This window comes from Trachypithecus francoisi, unplaced genomic scaffold (assembly GCF_009764315.1).
Source record: "Trachypithecus francoisi isolate TF-2019V2 unplaced genomic scaffold, Tfra_2.0 Lachesis_group5, whole genome shotgun sequence".
NCBI classification, from domain to species: domain Eukaryota; kingdom Metazoa; phylum Chordata; class Mammalia; order Primates; family Cercopithecidae; genus Trachypithecus; species Trachypithecus francoisi.
Genome location: NW_022681470.1, coordinates 16,740,816 through 16,755,101, shown reverse-complemented (window position 1 = coordinate 16,755,101; position 14,286 = coordinate 16,740,816). Strand labels below are relative to the sequence as shown.

The 14,286-nt window shown below is 42.1% G+C and overlaps 1 protein-coding gene across 7 annotated transcripts in view; it reads left to right on the top strand.

Moving 5' to 3' along the window:
- Nucleotides 1–14,286, top strand: part of DISC1 (DISC1 scaffold protein) — a 397,938-nt gene that overhangs the window by 128,972 nt on the left and 254,680 nt on the right. The window lies entirely within an intron of this gene.

The following is a 14,286-nucleotide window of genomic DNA, read 5'->3' as shown; positions in this document are numbered from 1 at the left end:
GTGTTTTATGAATGCTATGAGCCTCATCACAATTCAGGTCTCTTTCTACTTGGTTATCTACATGGCTATAACAATTCCACTTTATTTCCCACTTCCAGTTGGCCCTGACAGTCACAAGATTTTCTGGCCTATTCCTATTAAGTGTACATGGCATTATACGTTTAGTTTATTTTGGTTCCTCCCTAAAGCCTGCCTGCACAGTGAGGCCAATTATTTTCTCACTTTTGCCAGTAGCGTGTAGCAGAGTGAATGGCACCCGGTAGGTGCTTCATTGTAACTATTTGCTTAGTGAACTTTTTCATGGTTCTCTTCATTAGGGAGTAAATTTCACCTTGCCATTTTTATTCTTTTCTAATCTGACATTGAGACATCATTGCAACATTGCATGTTCCTCTTTCTTTCACACATGAGGCCACTCCCAAGTTGACTTTTTATGTAATTCTCTCATTCTTTTATCTTTGGGGTTATTTCTTGTCCTCTACTCCAGTCTTGGGAGATTTTTAGCATATAAAAATGGGCACAAAAATTGAGGCACAATAAATTTAGCTAATTTATTATGTTTCTATTTATTTAACAAACACTTTCATAACAGTTACTAAGTGCTTTAGAAGTTACTCATTTAACTTATTTCCATTTTTTAAAATTGTGGTAAAATACACATAACATAAAATCCATCATCTTAAGTGATGGTGATTGAGTGATTAAGCCATTATTAAGTATACAGTTCAGTGGTATTAAATACATCATAATGTTGTGCAATCATCACCACCATTCATCTCCAGAACCTTTTCCTCTTCCCCAAGTGACACTTTGTACCCATTAAGAAATAAATCCCCATCTCTTCCCCTCTTCCAGCCCCTGACAATCACATTCTAATTTCCACTTCTCTGAATTTGTCTACTCTGTGTACCTCATACAAGTGGAAACATACAATATTTGCTGTTTTGTGACTGACATTTCTCATAGCATAGTGTCTTCAGTGTTCATTATTCTGATAGCATATGTCAGAATTTCCTTTCTTTCAAGGCTGTATAATACTCCATTGTATGGATAGACTACAGTTTGCTCATTCATTCATTTAAATAACTCATTTAATGTTCATGACAATTCTAGGGGTATTATTATTGTATATATTTTATTATATATAGTATTAAATATATATATATTTTATATTTCATATATTTATATATAGTATTTTATATATTGATATCTATGTGTATAGAGATCTGTATCTACATCTATACCTGAATTTTAGGATGAGGAAACTAGGCCCAAGAGAAGCTAACAAACTTAGGCAGACCAACCAGCAGGTGAGTGCTGAGGGAGACACAAACCCAACTGTCTGGCTTGCATCCTGGCCCTGAATCAGTGCACTGTGCTGCCTTTTTAAGTCTGGGCTGGCAAAGACTGCTATATTATTGTCTCTTTAGCCCTACCTGCAATTTGGATGGAGAGTGTATTAGTCCATTGCTATAAAGAAATAACTGAGACTGAGTAATTTATAAATGAAAGAAGATTGATTGGCACATGGTTCTGCAGGCTGTATAGGGAGCATGATGGTAGCATCTGCTCAGCTTCTGGGGAGGCCTCAGGAAACTTACAATCATGGTGGAAGGTGAAAGGGGAGCACACACATTGCATTGCCAGAGTAGGAACAAGAGAGAGAAAAGAGGGAGGTGCCACACACTTTTAACCAACGAGATATCATGAGAAGTCTATCAAGAGAATAGTGCCAGAGAATGGTGCTAAACCATTCATGAAGTATCCACCCCCATGATCCAGTCATCTCCCACTAGACCTTGCCCTCCAACACTGGGGATTACAATTTGACATGAGACTTGGGTGGGGACACAGATCCAAACCATATCATTCCACCCATGTTCTCCCCAAATCTCATGTCTTTCTCACATTGCAAAATAAAATCATCCATTCCCAGTAGTCCCCTAAAGTCTTAACTCATTTCCAGTGTTAACTCAAAAGTTCAAAAGTCTCATCTGAGACAAGGCTAGTCCCTTCTGCCTGTGAGAGTTTGTAAAATATAAAAACAGTTAGTTACTTCCAAGATGTAGACATTGAGTCAATACTCCTGTTCCAAAAGAGAAAAATTGGCCAAAAGAAAGGGACTATAGGCCCCATGCAATTTGAAGCCCAGAAGGGCAGTAATTAAATCTTAAAGCTCCAAAATAATCTCTTTTTGACTCCATGTCTCACATACAGAGCACACTGGTGCAAGGAGTAGGCTCCTGTGACCTTGGGCAGCCCTACCCCTGTGGCTTTGCAGGGTACAGCCCCTGCAGCTGCTCTCACAGGCTGGCGTTGAGTGCATGCAGCTTTTCCATGCTGAGGATGCAAGCTGCCAGTTGGATCTACTATTCCAGGCACTGCAGGATGGTAGCCCCCTTCTTACAGCTCCACTAGGCAGTGCCCCAGTGGGGACTCTGTGTGGGGCCTCCATCCCCACATTCCCCCTCCATATTACCCTAGTAGTGGTTCTCCATGAGGGGTCCTGCCCTGCAGCAGACTTCTGCCTAGACAACCAAGCTTTTCCCTACATCCTCTGAAACCTAGGCAGATACTCCCAAACCTCAACTCTTGCACTCTGTGCACCCTCAGTCTTAACACCATGTGGAAATTACCAAGGCTTATGGCTTGCACTCTCAGAAGCAATGGTCCAAGGTGTATCTGGACCCCTTTGAGCCATGGGTGGAGTTGGAAAAACTGACAGCAGTGTGGGGAGCAACGTCCTGAGCCTGTGCAGAGCAGTGGAGCCCTGGGTCTGGGCCATGAAACCATTCTGTCCTCCTAGGCCTCCAAGCCTGTGAGGGGAGGGGCTGCCATGAAGGTCTCTCAAATGCCTCTGAGGCCTTTTCACCATTGTCTTGGCTATTAGCACTGAGCTCCTTTTTACTTATGCAAATTTTTGCAGCCTGCTTGAATTCCTCCCTGAAAATGGGCTTTTCTTTTCTACCACATGGCCAAGCTGCAAATTTTCCAAACTTTTATGCTTTGTTTCCCCTTTAAATGTAAGTTCCAACTTTAGATCATTTCTTTGCTCATGCATATGAGAATAGGTTGTTAGAAACAGTCAGGCCACATTGTGAATGCTTTGCTGCTTAGAAATTTCTTCCACCAGATACCCTAAATCATTACCTCAAGTTCAGAGATCCACATATTCCTTAGGGCAGTGGCACAATGCAGCCAAATTATTTGCTAAGCAATAACAAAATTGATCTTTACTCCAGTTCCCAATAAGTTTCTCATTTCCATCTGAGACCTCATCAGACTGGCTTTCACTGTTGATTTCACTACCAGCATTTTGGTCATAACCATTCAATCAGTTTCTAGGCATTCCCAAACTTTTCCTCATCTTCCTGTCTTCTTCTGAGCCATCCACACTCTTCTAACCTCAGCCCATTACCCAATTCCAAAGCCATTTCCACATTTTCAGGTATCTTTATAGCAATTCCTCACTTCTTGGTACCAATTTTCTGTGTTCTTCCATTTTTACATTACTATAAAGAAATATCCAAGACTGGGTAATTTATAAAGAAAAGAGGCTTCATTGGCTCACAGTTCTGCAGGATGTACAGGAAGCATGATCTGGCATCTGCTTGGCTTCTGGGGAGGCCTTAGGAAACTTACAATCATGGCAAAAGATGAAGGGGGAGCCAGCATATCACATGGCTGGAACAGCAAGAGGGAGAGAAATGGGAGGTGTTACTCACTTTTAAATGACCAGACCTTGTGAGAACTCTATAATGAGAACACCAGAGGACGGTGCTAAACATTCATGAAAGATCCATCTCCATGATTCAATCACCTCCCACCAGGACCCACCTCCAATACTGGGGATTACAATTCGACATGAGATATGTGTGGGGACACAGATCCAAACCGTAGCAGAGAGTAAGCAGAGAGCTTTTATTGTGGTCATGCCTAAGTTTTTGATAGAATATGATTAACTAAAAGCCAGTGTCATGCATTCTTAATTATATTAGGTTACACAATAAGGACATCTCTTACATTTGACTGTTTGAACCTGTCGAACATTTTATGGGGTTTGACCTATTAAGGCCCCCAGAAAAGTATAGGTCTTTATTTAACATTTATCAAGCCAATATTAACTGTTGGCTTACTTTATGAGCTGTCATCCTCTTTCCTTTTCCTCACAGGAGTAGTCTGTATACTGTGCTTTTATGTTCCATTCACTTTTTGAGCTCACTGTGACCTGATTTCTATCTCTCTCACTCCTCAAATCTCTACCAAAATCACCAATGACTATTTCCTAAATTTAAAAGACATTTTTCAATTCTTATTCTGCTATATATCACGGCAGTGTCTAGAATTTTTAATAAATTCAGTCTTAAAACTCCCATTTCCATTGGCTTTCATGATTTCACCCTTCCTGGTCTTCCTGCTACATTTCTGGCCATTCTGCTTAATGTCTTATGAGCTCCTTCTCTCCCTTTCTTCTACATTTTTTTTTGAAACAGGGTCTCACTCTATTGGCCAGGCTGGTCTCAAACTCCTGGGCTCAAGCAATTCTCCCACCTTGGGCTCCCGAAGTGTTGGGATTACAGGCATGAGCCACCATACCCAGCCCCTTTCTCTTTAATATTGTTGTTCTTCTGTCTTCTGTTCTAGCTTTTCCTCTCTTCTCACTTTGTATCTTCTTTCTTGGTGGTCTCAAATACTCTGAGGCTTCAGATACTGTTTCTGTACTAATTTTTCCCAAATTTCTATCTCTAGCCCTGATTTATCTCCAGAATTCCAATCCACAATTCAGTTTTCTATTGAACATCTCCCTTATTTTTACTAAATGTAGTATCTTTTTATCCTTAAAATTACTATCTCTTTATCCTTGTCTTTTACTAAGTTTACTATCTTTTAAACTAAATTTACTATTGTTCTTCCCATTTGGTTCCTTCTCCTATATCCCCAGTCTGAGTGACTTTCACTGCCATTTACCCAGTTACCCATGCAAGGACTCTGAGGTATCTCTGGGTCCTCCCTTTCCATCCCTCCCCACAGTCATTGGTTACCAAGTCCTGTTGCGTCCACTGTCTGTCTCTCTCATTCCCACTCACTTGTCTCACCTGCACATCCATGCCTTAATTCTGATCTTTAACATTTTAAATCTGGATTATTGCAATGGTCTCCTTGCTGGTATTTCTGATTCCATTATTACTGCCTCTCATTCATCTTCCACAAGGCCATGATAGAAGTATTACATTATGCTCAATGGCTCCCCATTGCTTGCATGATAAAATTCATGTTGCTTAGCATGACATTAAAAGTCTTCACGATCCAGCCCCTGCCCAGCTGCCCAGCATTTAACTAGACATTACCAGCATCTGCAATAGACACTTCCTGAAGTATTATATGCTACCCCCAGCTTCTGAATATTTCTAGATTCTATGATCTTGCTCATGCCCCATTGTTGTTACCAATTATTGCCCATTCTTCCAGACTTAGTGAAACTAATATCCTTGCAAAGCTCTGCTCATCAGTCACATTGCCTCCCCCTTGAATGACAGCATGCCTTGAATAACTTCACTTCTGCTTAGGTCTTAAATACATCTGTTTTCTTGAATATCTGTTTACTCTGACAGATGATAAGCTCCTTGAGGACAAGACTGTATTATATTTATCTTTATATTTTTAGTGACTAGAATAGTGTCTGGCCCATAATCTGTATCCATTGAATGTGTGAATGTGATACTTATGCATGTGTAGCTATATATAGGTTCACAAACGTATATATGAATATCGAGAGAGAGACAGAGAGAGAGAGAGAGAGAGAGACTGACTTCACTTTATTGGGATTCAGATGCCCTAGAGGAAAATGCTCCTTCAGCTTTTCTTCTGAAATTGCCAGCAAGAAGGAGTTGCACAGAATCTTGATAGAACCTTGGATAGGAGGTCATTTCTGGTCCTTTCTCTTCCACCAACCAGCTGTATATGGCTCGGTGTAGTTGTTGAACCTCTCCAAACTCCACTCCCCTCATCAGAAAATGAGGGGGTTAAATTAGATCACTGGTTTCTAAACTTCAGTTATTTATGTTTTATCTTGGCTTTTGTTTTGCTAAATCTACCCATCTTATTATTACCATAAGTAGAAAATAATGAGTTGAAATTAACTTTCTGAAACTTTTCTAATACATGTTAACACAATTACATAGTCACTAATAATTTTTTAAAACCTGCCTTTCAGTGTGCTAGCTACCCACTGCAGTTTTCACAGTGACCAACAGAGGGCCGCCGTGGCAGGCTGAAGCCCACACAGACCAGAGCCTGGACAGAAACTGCTCTCACAGGCTCTCTGAGTCAAGGGGGGAATATAATATTTTTGAATGAGTGGTGCCTTTCCTGTAGAAATAAAATAGTTGTATCAACATGAACAGTTTTAAATACTAATTAATAACGCAAATAAGTGCCTGTTAATCTTTTTGGGATCAAGTGTTTATTTATTTTGAGAAGCTGATGAAAGCTGTGGAGTTCCTCTGTTGCAAAACCACGTGTACACATGTACATATATGCAAACTATTGAGTGTATTTTCAGGAGACTCACAGTTCTCCTGAGTTATTCATTTACTCCTTAGAGGGTCTTTGGTTCCCAGGTTAAGAAAATTTAATTTAGGATAAGATTTAAGAAGCTGTAAACATCCAGATACAATCAGATACTTTGTGTTTTATTATTTTTGTTGTCACTTTGTTCTTAAAAATCACAATTTAAGTCAGCTTTTGAGAAACAATGTTTAATCCTCTGAACTCGTGTAGAAGAGCACCCTGGGTCACCCTTGATATGTTCAGATCCTGCCAGCAGCCAAGAGAGTTTTAACTATCTTCAGGGGTTAACCAGGTTCCTCTGAGGAGGGCAGATATAGGTACTCAAATCATTTGACCCCTCTTCTGTGGGGTCCTCTGGCTCAATGGGTTTACTTGTTGGAGGAATAACTTTTGTGATGTCCTCTCGATTGCTGTGGGAAGTTCATGTATCTTTGCCACAACAAATGGTGTACGCTCAGGCCACCCCATTGTAGACCCTCTCTGCCCCGTTAGGTCTCTCTAATTCCTTTATCCCTGCTTGAGGGGGCAGCGACACATCAGAAGTGAGTTGCTTAAACAATGCTGCAGCAGACAGTTTGGGTGCCCTGTGTCCCAATCCCTCAGCCTCCCTCAGATTCCCTCCACAACAGGGAACCGTGCTGACTGTCGGCTTTCCACTCAGGCACCCAACAGGTTTACTTGGCCTGCCTGCACAGGTGTTCTCAGAACCTGTGTGAAGAGGGGTGGGGATGGATAATGCCCTCACTCAATGCCCCGGCCTACTCAACCTCTTAGGAAACAGTTGGTTGAGCAGCCCCAGGGGTAGGACGCCCCACTCCATCATTAGAGATTCAGAATGCAGGGCATTTAGGTCTATGTCCTTCAGCTTTAGTTTCCAACTCTGGAGCAACAGGAAAATTCTAGCTCAATATCCTGTGACAATAGGGATCAGAAGAGAAGAGAGAGGCATCTGTTCCTACTGTGTCTTCCACCCAATCAAAAGAAAGTTATTTTTCCTTTCTCCTAAGAGAGAGAGTTGGCCTACTATCATCACACATTTGGATGATAATTTTCTCATGAATACATTGCATTTCTCTAACTATACACCCCGTGCATTTTTCCACTGGATCTTCACCAATATGTATATGAAAACTGGTCCTTTTTGTAACCAAAATTGTGTGTGTGCATGTATGTGTTTGTATGCATGTGCACACAAAACATCCTTTATCAAAGACCTTTTCCCAGTGGATAATGTCAAACTCAAGCAAACAAAATATAACAAAGTTGAAAACAAAGGTCTATCATGGTTTTCCAGTGGGGCTTATCAAGGCAGAGCCTCAGTTTACCTGTCCACATATTTCCCACTAGCATAATTCCTTTGAGATGGGAACAGAGAAGACGAATGTTGTGCAGCACCGTGATGCTTTTGGACAGAGTCATTCTTCCTCTGACCAATTGCTCCTCGATTGCTTTTGAAACATGTGATTCTTTATTTCCCTTTGGTTCTCATATAGGGACTAACACAGCGTTCAGTGTCACAGAATTCAGTGATGGTCAGCTCTAAGCTCTTGAGATTGGAATCAAGATACACTGTATGAGACCAGAAAGTAACTGTTACAGACACATTTTACCCAGGATATAAAATGAGATGGCTATGATACAACATAAAAATTATCATTACTGGCTGGACATGGTGGCTCACACCTGTAATCCCAGCTCTTTTGGGAGGCTGAGGCAGGAGGATTGCTTGAGACCAAGAGTTTGAGACAAACCTAGGCAACATAGTGGGACCCCATCTCTACAAAAAAATAATAATAAACGAGCCAAATGCGATGGTGCATGCCTGTAGTCCTAGCCACCTGGAAAGCTAAGTAAGGAGGATTGCTTGAACTCAGGAGTTTGGGGCTGTAGTAACCTATCATTACACCACTGCACTCCAGCCTGGCTGACAGAGCAAGATCCCATTGCAAAGAAAAAAAATTTGTTATTACCAACAAACAAGGATATATTTCTGAACCCCACATCAGATCAGGAGATGGGGAACCACAAGGGACAGTGGCATGCCCTGTGTCCCACTCCCAGGAGACCAACTCCAGACCCTTTGTCATGGCCTCAGCAAAAGAAGGGAGAAAGGACAAGAGGGGAAAATAAGTGGCGAGCCACAGAGGGCTTCTCAGAACTTGTTTTGGAACTACTGGATTATAAATAAAAGCTCCCAAATAAAGGTCTTCCATATCACCCTCTTTGTTCAAACTCAACTGAAGTCTGTCCTGAGGCCAGTGGCATCAGGCATAACTATTATAAACCCAAATGAATATTCATGTGTCTCTCTTGCAGGGCGGTCATTTCTATGAGTGGGATAAGACTGTATAAAACAATGAAAGTCAGTTCCCCAAGGAATGTGACTTCTCCATGCTCCTTACTTTTTAGACCCAAATCATATATATATGGAAGAATGATCAAGTTACCTGTATTGTCTCTGGCAATTTTACAGTATTCTTTTGTGCTCTCAGAATGGCTTTGGTAATTTAGGTCGTCATTTATTGAATGAGCAAGCTATTTCTAGGTTTAAAGTGCACTTCGTTGGTTCTATGACTGGCCCAAACTCATTCTTTATCACCGTCTTCTCAAAGAGGGAGAGATGGAACACACAAATCATATGACGTCAATTTGATAGAATAGTCTTCAGGAGGGAGCAGCAATTAGCAACCTTAATCAGAAGAGTTGTACCCAACTCTTGTTGCCAGAAATAGTCATCTGAAAGGTGGCGCTTCCTCAGGACCACGTTTTTCTAACTGTGACGATGAGAACATTGGCCTTAATAGTTCTGGTCCTTTCTGAGACTACAATTCTGCGATTCCAGCAGTGGCACAAAGCAATTTTTTTGGTACTCTAACAACATTAGGGTCTCAGAGAGGGACCTCCTGCGTTACATGTGAAGATGCATAAACCACAGCACTGTCACGAGCAGTTCTGGTGCAGGATTTTCTCACAGGTGGATTCCCTGGCTTCTTGCCCCGTCGACATTCTCACTTGCAAAGGCTTCTGAAGGTGGCCTCTCCAGCAATGCCAAGGGCACTAGAGGGCCCAGGGGGCCTGAGTGCTGGGCTGTGAAGGAGGTGGCAAAGTAGGCTCATCACAGGCATGCACCCCTTAACAAGCTGGCAGAGGAACCACAGACACTTAGACGATTTCTTCATTCTTTTTTCAATATTCCTGAAAATATACATTCACAACAGTCACATGGTAAAAGTTGTCAATGGAATGAAACCATTTTTCCTGTGCAATTTGCAGCTAATTTTTTTTTCTGTGATGTACGATTTTATTTTATGAATGGATTTTATCCTCCTTTAAATTATTGATGGAAAAGGCCAAGATTTTTCCAGTACTGGGGTGGTGCCGATGGAGATCTGTATGAAACTGTGGGTCTGGGTGTGATCTTGGACACCTGAATCCCCGTTGGCACTGAGTGCTGTTCTAACATTCCACCCTGCATGTTTTTAATTCTTCCCCCTGAGGGATTTGTTCATTTTGCATACTGATTAGTTTACAGCAGCGATGCTTATTTGCAGTGACATTAGGGATTACACACTGAGAATTATTGAATGTAAAGGGGACAACATTGCAGAACGGAGGGGAAGCCTGACTCAGAGGACAGAAGATTTGAAAAACGGAAGCCTGTCTCTTGCTTCATTGCTGAGCTACAGTGTGTCCTGGGGCCATCACTCAGCTGTCTATGGATCCCTTTCTCTACCTGGAGTAAGAATCCGAGAGACAGAGAGAGGAGTTTTGGTTAATCACAGGGGATTTTCTTATGGATTAAGTAATTAATGTGATTAATGATAATATAGAGAATTCCCAGTTACCACCTGCAGCTCCTCTGTAGCTAATTTTCAATTCTGTGTTGATTTCCTTCAATGACTGTCATCCTGACCCAGATGGTACCTATTTAGGAAATTCAAAAAACTCGTAATATTAGCATAAGCAGAGCAAATTGGGGAATAAATTAGTGCAAAGAAATGATCCAATGCAATAGAAAAGTGAATATAAACGACTTCTGGATTTTCTAGGACACAGACTCATTGAATCATTCAGTAAGTATTTGCCAAGCCCCTTCTTAACGCTGGGCATTGGGGTCTTCACCATGAGATGAGCTCAATCCCTTCCCTCCAGGTTCACAGTCAGGAACGAGGAACTGTGCAAACAGGCTGAGCCTCTGCAGCCCAGAACAGGAAGTGTGTTTCGTTCCCACAGACATCAGCAGCTGATGGTCGTAGGATGGTTTTGTTCCAGACATTTCTTCTGACACATGTAAAGATCCTCAGACACATTTTATCTGTTTTTCTTTCTCTCTTCTTTTCTTTCTTTCTTCTTTCCTTTCTTTTTTTCTCTCTCTCTTTCTTTCTTTCTTTTCTTTTTTTCTCTCTCTCTTTCTTTCTTCCCTCCCTCCCTCCCTCCCTCCCCCCTCCCTCTCTCTCTCTCTTTCTTTCTTTCTTCTTCCTTTCTTTTTTTCTCTTTCTTTCTTTCTTTCTTTCTTTCTTTCTTTCTTTCTTCCTCTTTCTTTTCTTTTCTTTCTTTCTTTCTTTCTTTCTCTCTCTCTCTCTCTCTCTTTCTTTCTTCCCCTTCCCTTCCCTTCCTTCCTTCCTTCCTTCCCTCCTTTCCTTTCTTTCCTTTCTTTTTTTCTCTTTCTTTTCTTTCCCTCCCTCCTCCCTCCCTCCCCCCCTCCTCCCTTCCCCTCCCCTCCCCTCCCTTCCCCTCCTCTCCCTTCCCCTCCCCCCCCTCCTTCCCCTCCCCTCCCCTCCCTTCCCCTCCTCTCCCTTCCCCTTCCCCTCCCCTCCCTTCCCCTCCTCTCCCTTCCCCTCCCCTCCCCTCCCTTCCCCTCCTCTCCCTTCCCCTCCCCTCCCCCCCCTCCCCTCCCTTCCCCTTCCCTCCCTTCCTTCCTTCCTCCCTCCCTCCCTCCCTCTCTTTCTTTCTTTCTTTCTTTCTTCCCCTTCCCTTCCCTTCCTTTCCCCTCCCCTCCCCTCCCTTCCCCTCCCCTCCCTTCCCCTCCCCTCCCCTCCCTTCCCCTGCCCTTCTCCTTCCCTTCCTTCCTCCCTCCCTCCCTCCCTCCCCCCTCCCCTCCCTTCCTTCCTTCCTTCCTTCCTTCCTTCCCTCCTTTCCTTTCTTTCCTTTCTTTCTTGGTATTGATTGCCCTGTTGCCTAGGCTGGTGTGCAGCAGCATGATCATAGCTCACTGCAGCCTCTAACTCCTGGACTCAAGTTATCCTGCCACTTCAGCCTCCTGAGTAGCTAGGACTACAAGCACTTGCCACCGTGCCTAATTTTTAATGTTTTTGTAAAGATAAGGTCTCACTGTCTTGCCCAGGCTGGACTAGAACTCCTGGGCTGAAGTGATTCTCCTGCCTCTGCCTCCCAAAGTGCTGGGATTATAGGCTTATGCTACCATGCCTGGCCCACATTTTTCATCTTTCTTACTCTGTATAGAAAGTGGGTGCTTTGGACATGAGTACAGTGTTCATTTTCCTGATGCAAACATTGAGATGCTAGGGAGATCAACAGCAAGCTTCTTGAGGATGGAGGTGTTCTGTCTCCATCCCCAAACAGCCCCAGTGTGAGGATGGGGTCTGTACACAGTAGATGCTCAGTGGTCGTTTGTCAGATCAATGTGTTCCCCATAGTTTACTCCATAGGGAAGCCATTCTTGTTATCCACATCACTGTCATTCTCATTTTAAAAACAAAGAAGGTGAGGTTCAGAGAGATTAGGTAAGTCCAGTGACACAGCGTGACTTAGAGACCCAAAGGGTGGCCTCTAACTCCATATGCTGTGCACTGTCTGCATCGCACTGCCCTGCTGGTAGCCAGCAAGAGGACTCAAATAATGGGTGTGTGTGGATGTGACTGGAAGACAGGGGAGATGGAAGTTCCTGGGCTTGCTGAGAACCTAATGGCGTGTGATATCTGGAAAGAGCAGGAACCTGGGACTCAGCCTGATCCGCATTGACTCCTAAACTCTGCTTCCTGCTGTCTACGTGGCCATGGGCTAGACCCGGACCCCCCGGGACTCAGTTTCCTCATCAGCAAAACTGGCATAATAGCATCTTCATCTTAGGTCTGTAATGAGAAGCGAATGTGATCAAAAGATGACGTCTGGTGTGCAGTATGTTCTCGATTCATAGTAGTTTATTTTATTATTATCAGTTTAAACATTTTTGTTGCTACTGCTGTTATTTGCCTTTAAGCACATAAAACAAAGAATAGATTTCTAAATTGCATCGTATGTTACAATAAGTGACCTTTAAGATTATTCAGAGAATCTGATCTTTTTGGTAGACATAGGAACAAAAGCAAGGTTCCTTTTTCTGTAACTGCTGTTTTCTAACTTCGAAAAGATGAGGTGACATATTTACTAGTATTGTTTTTAAAAATATGAAGCCTGCTTCATTGCACCATGGTCGGTTGGTTTACTTATTTTATAAGTGTCAAGTTAAGATTCAGCAAGGGGGAAGAGTCTCCCCCAGCTTTAAAGTCTACCGCCATTGGTCCATGCCTTGCATTGCCCATTTCTTCATTGCCTTGTAATTTTTCTGTTAATGCATTTGTCTCTCCTGCTCCACGGAAGAACCGAGAACTGTTTACCATTGTATCCTCAGAGCCAAGCGCAATCCATAGTACATACCAGGCGAGCTCAGTAATGTTTTCTCTTTTTCTGAATGAATGAATGAAATGGGGTAGGAGTAAAAGGAGACAAACATAGCACAACATATATTAGGATCAGTTACTCATTTTCTTTTCTAAGAAATGCGGAGGCAGTGCGACCCTGTTCATATATAAATAAGAACATGCAGCTTCACGCTTCTCCTCACTGAGCCCTGAAATAAGTACAAAGGTGGCAGACAAGATCTAGCTGTGTGGGAGATTCCGTAGAAGGAGGGGATAGGTTTAATTTGGCCTTTTTGGATGCTGAGTTTATGCCTCCAAGTGTCAGAAGCTACACATATCTGCTCCTCTGCAAGGGAAGGTGACCTTGAAGGTGATGTTATTGATGAGCTTTATTTAAAACACAGGCATGTTCAGGAGTTACAAGACTAATTGGGTGTATTAAAATATTTAAATCAAAAGTGCAGCTACTTAGTTCGTGTTGGCAAACATTTTATGTTATGGTTGTAAAAATGATACATGCTCACTAGAGAAACTTTAGAAAGATCAATGGAAAGAAGTGATTCCACCACCCAGAGATAGGAGCTGATAGCATTTTGGTGAATATTTTTCTTTTATTTTATATACATGTTATTAATATTTTTACAATGGTTCATTTTATACTTTTTGCCATAAAACCTGCTTTAGAGAAAACAGCAATAAATAGTGAACATTTTCCAGACCAATATATCTTTTTGTGTGACCTAATTTTAGTGGCTGCTTAGCATTGCCAAGAGGTCCTGATGCTGGGGCATGTCTTGGGCTACTAAGAAAACACCTGATTTTTGTAGCTAATCTTTATGTCAAACTATGATTATTTACAGGCAATCAATACTTAGATGTGGGAATGTAGAATCCCAAGTTATATTTAATTTTAAGTGTCATTCTTATTCCCTACTCTCACCAAAGACTTATCATTTGGGAAAACATTTGACAGGCCAGTTTGTTAGGTGAAAGATGATGTTTTATGTTGTTTGGATTTTAATTTAAAACTATCTTTGGAGGCTGGGCGCGGTGGCTCATGGCTGTAATCCCAGCA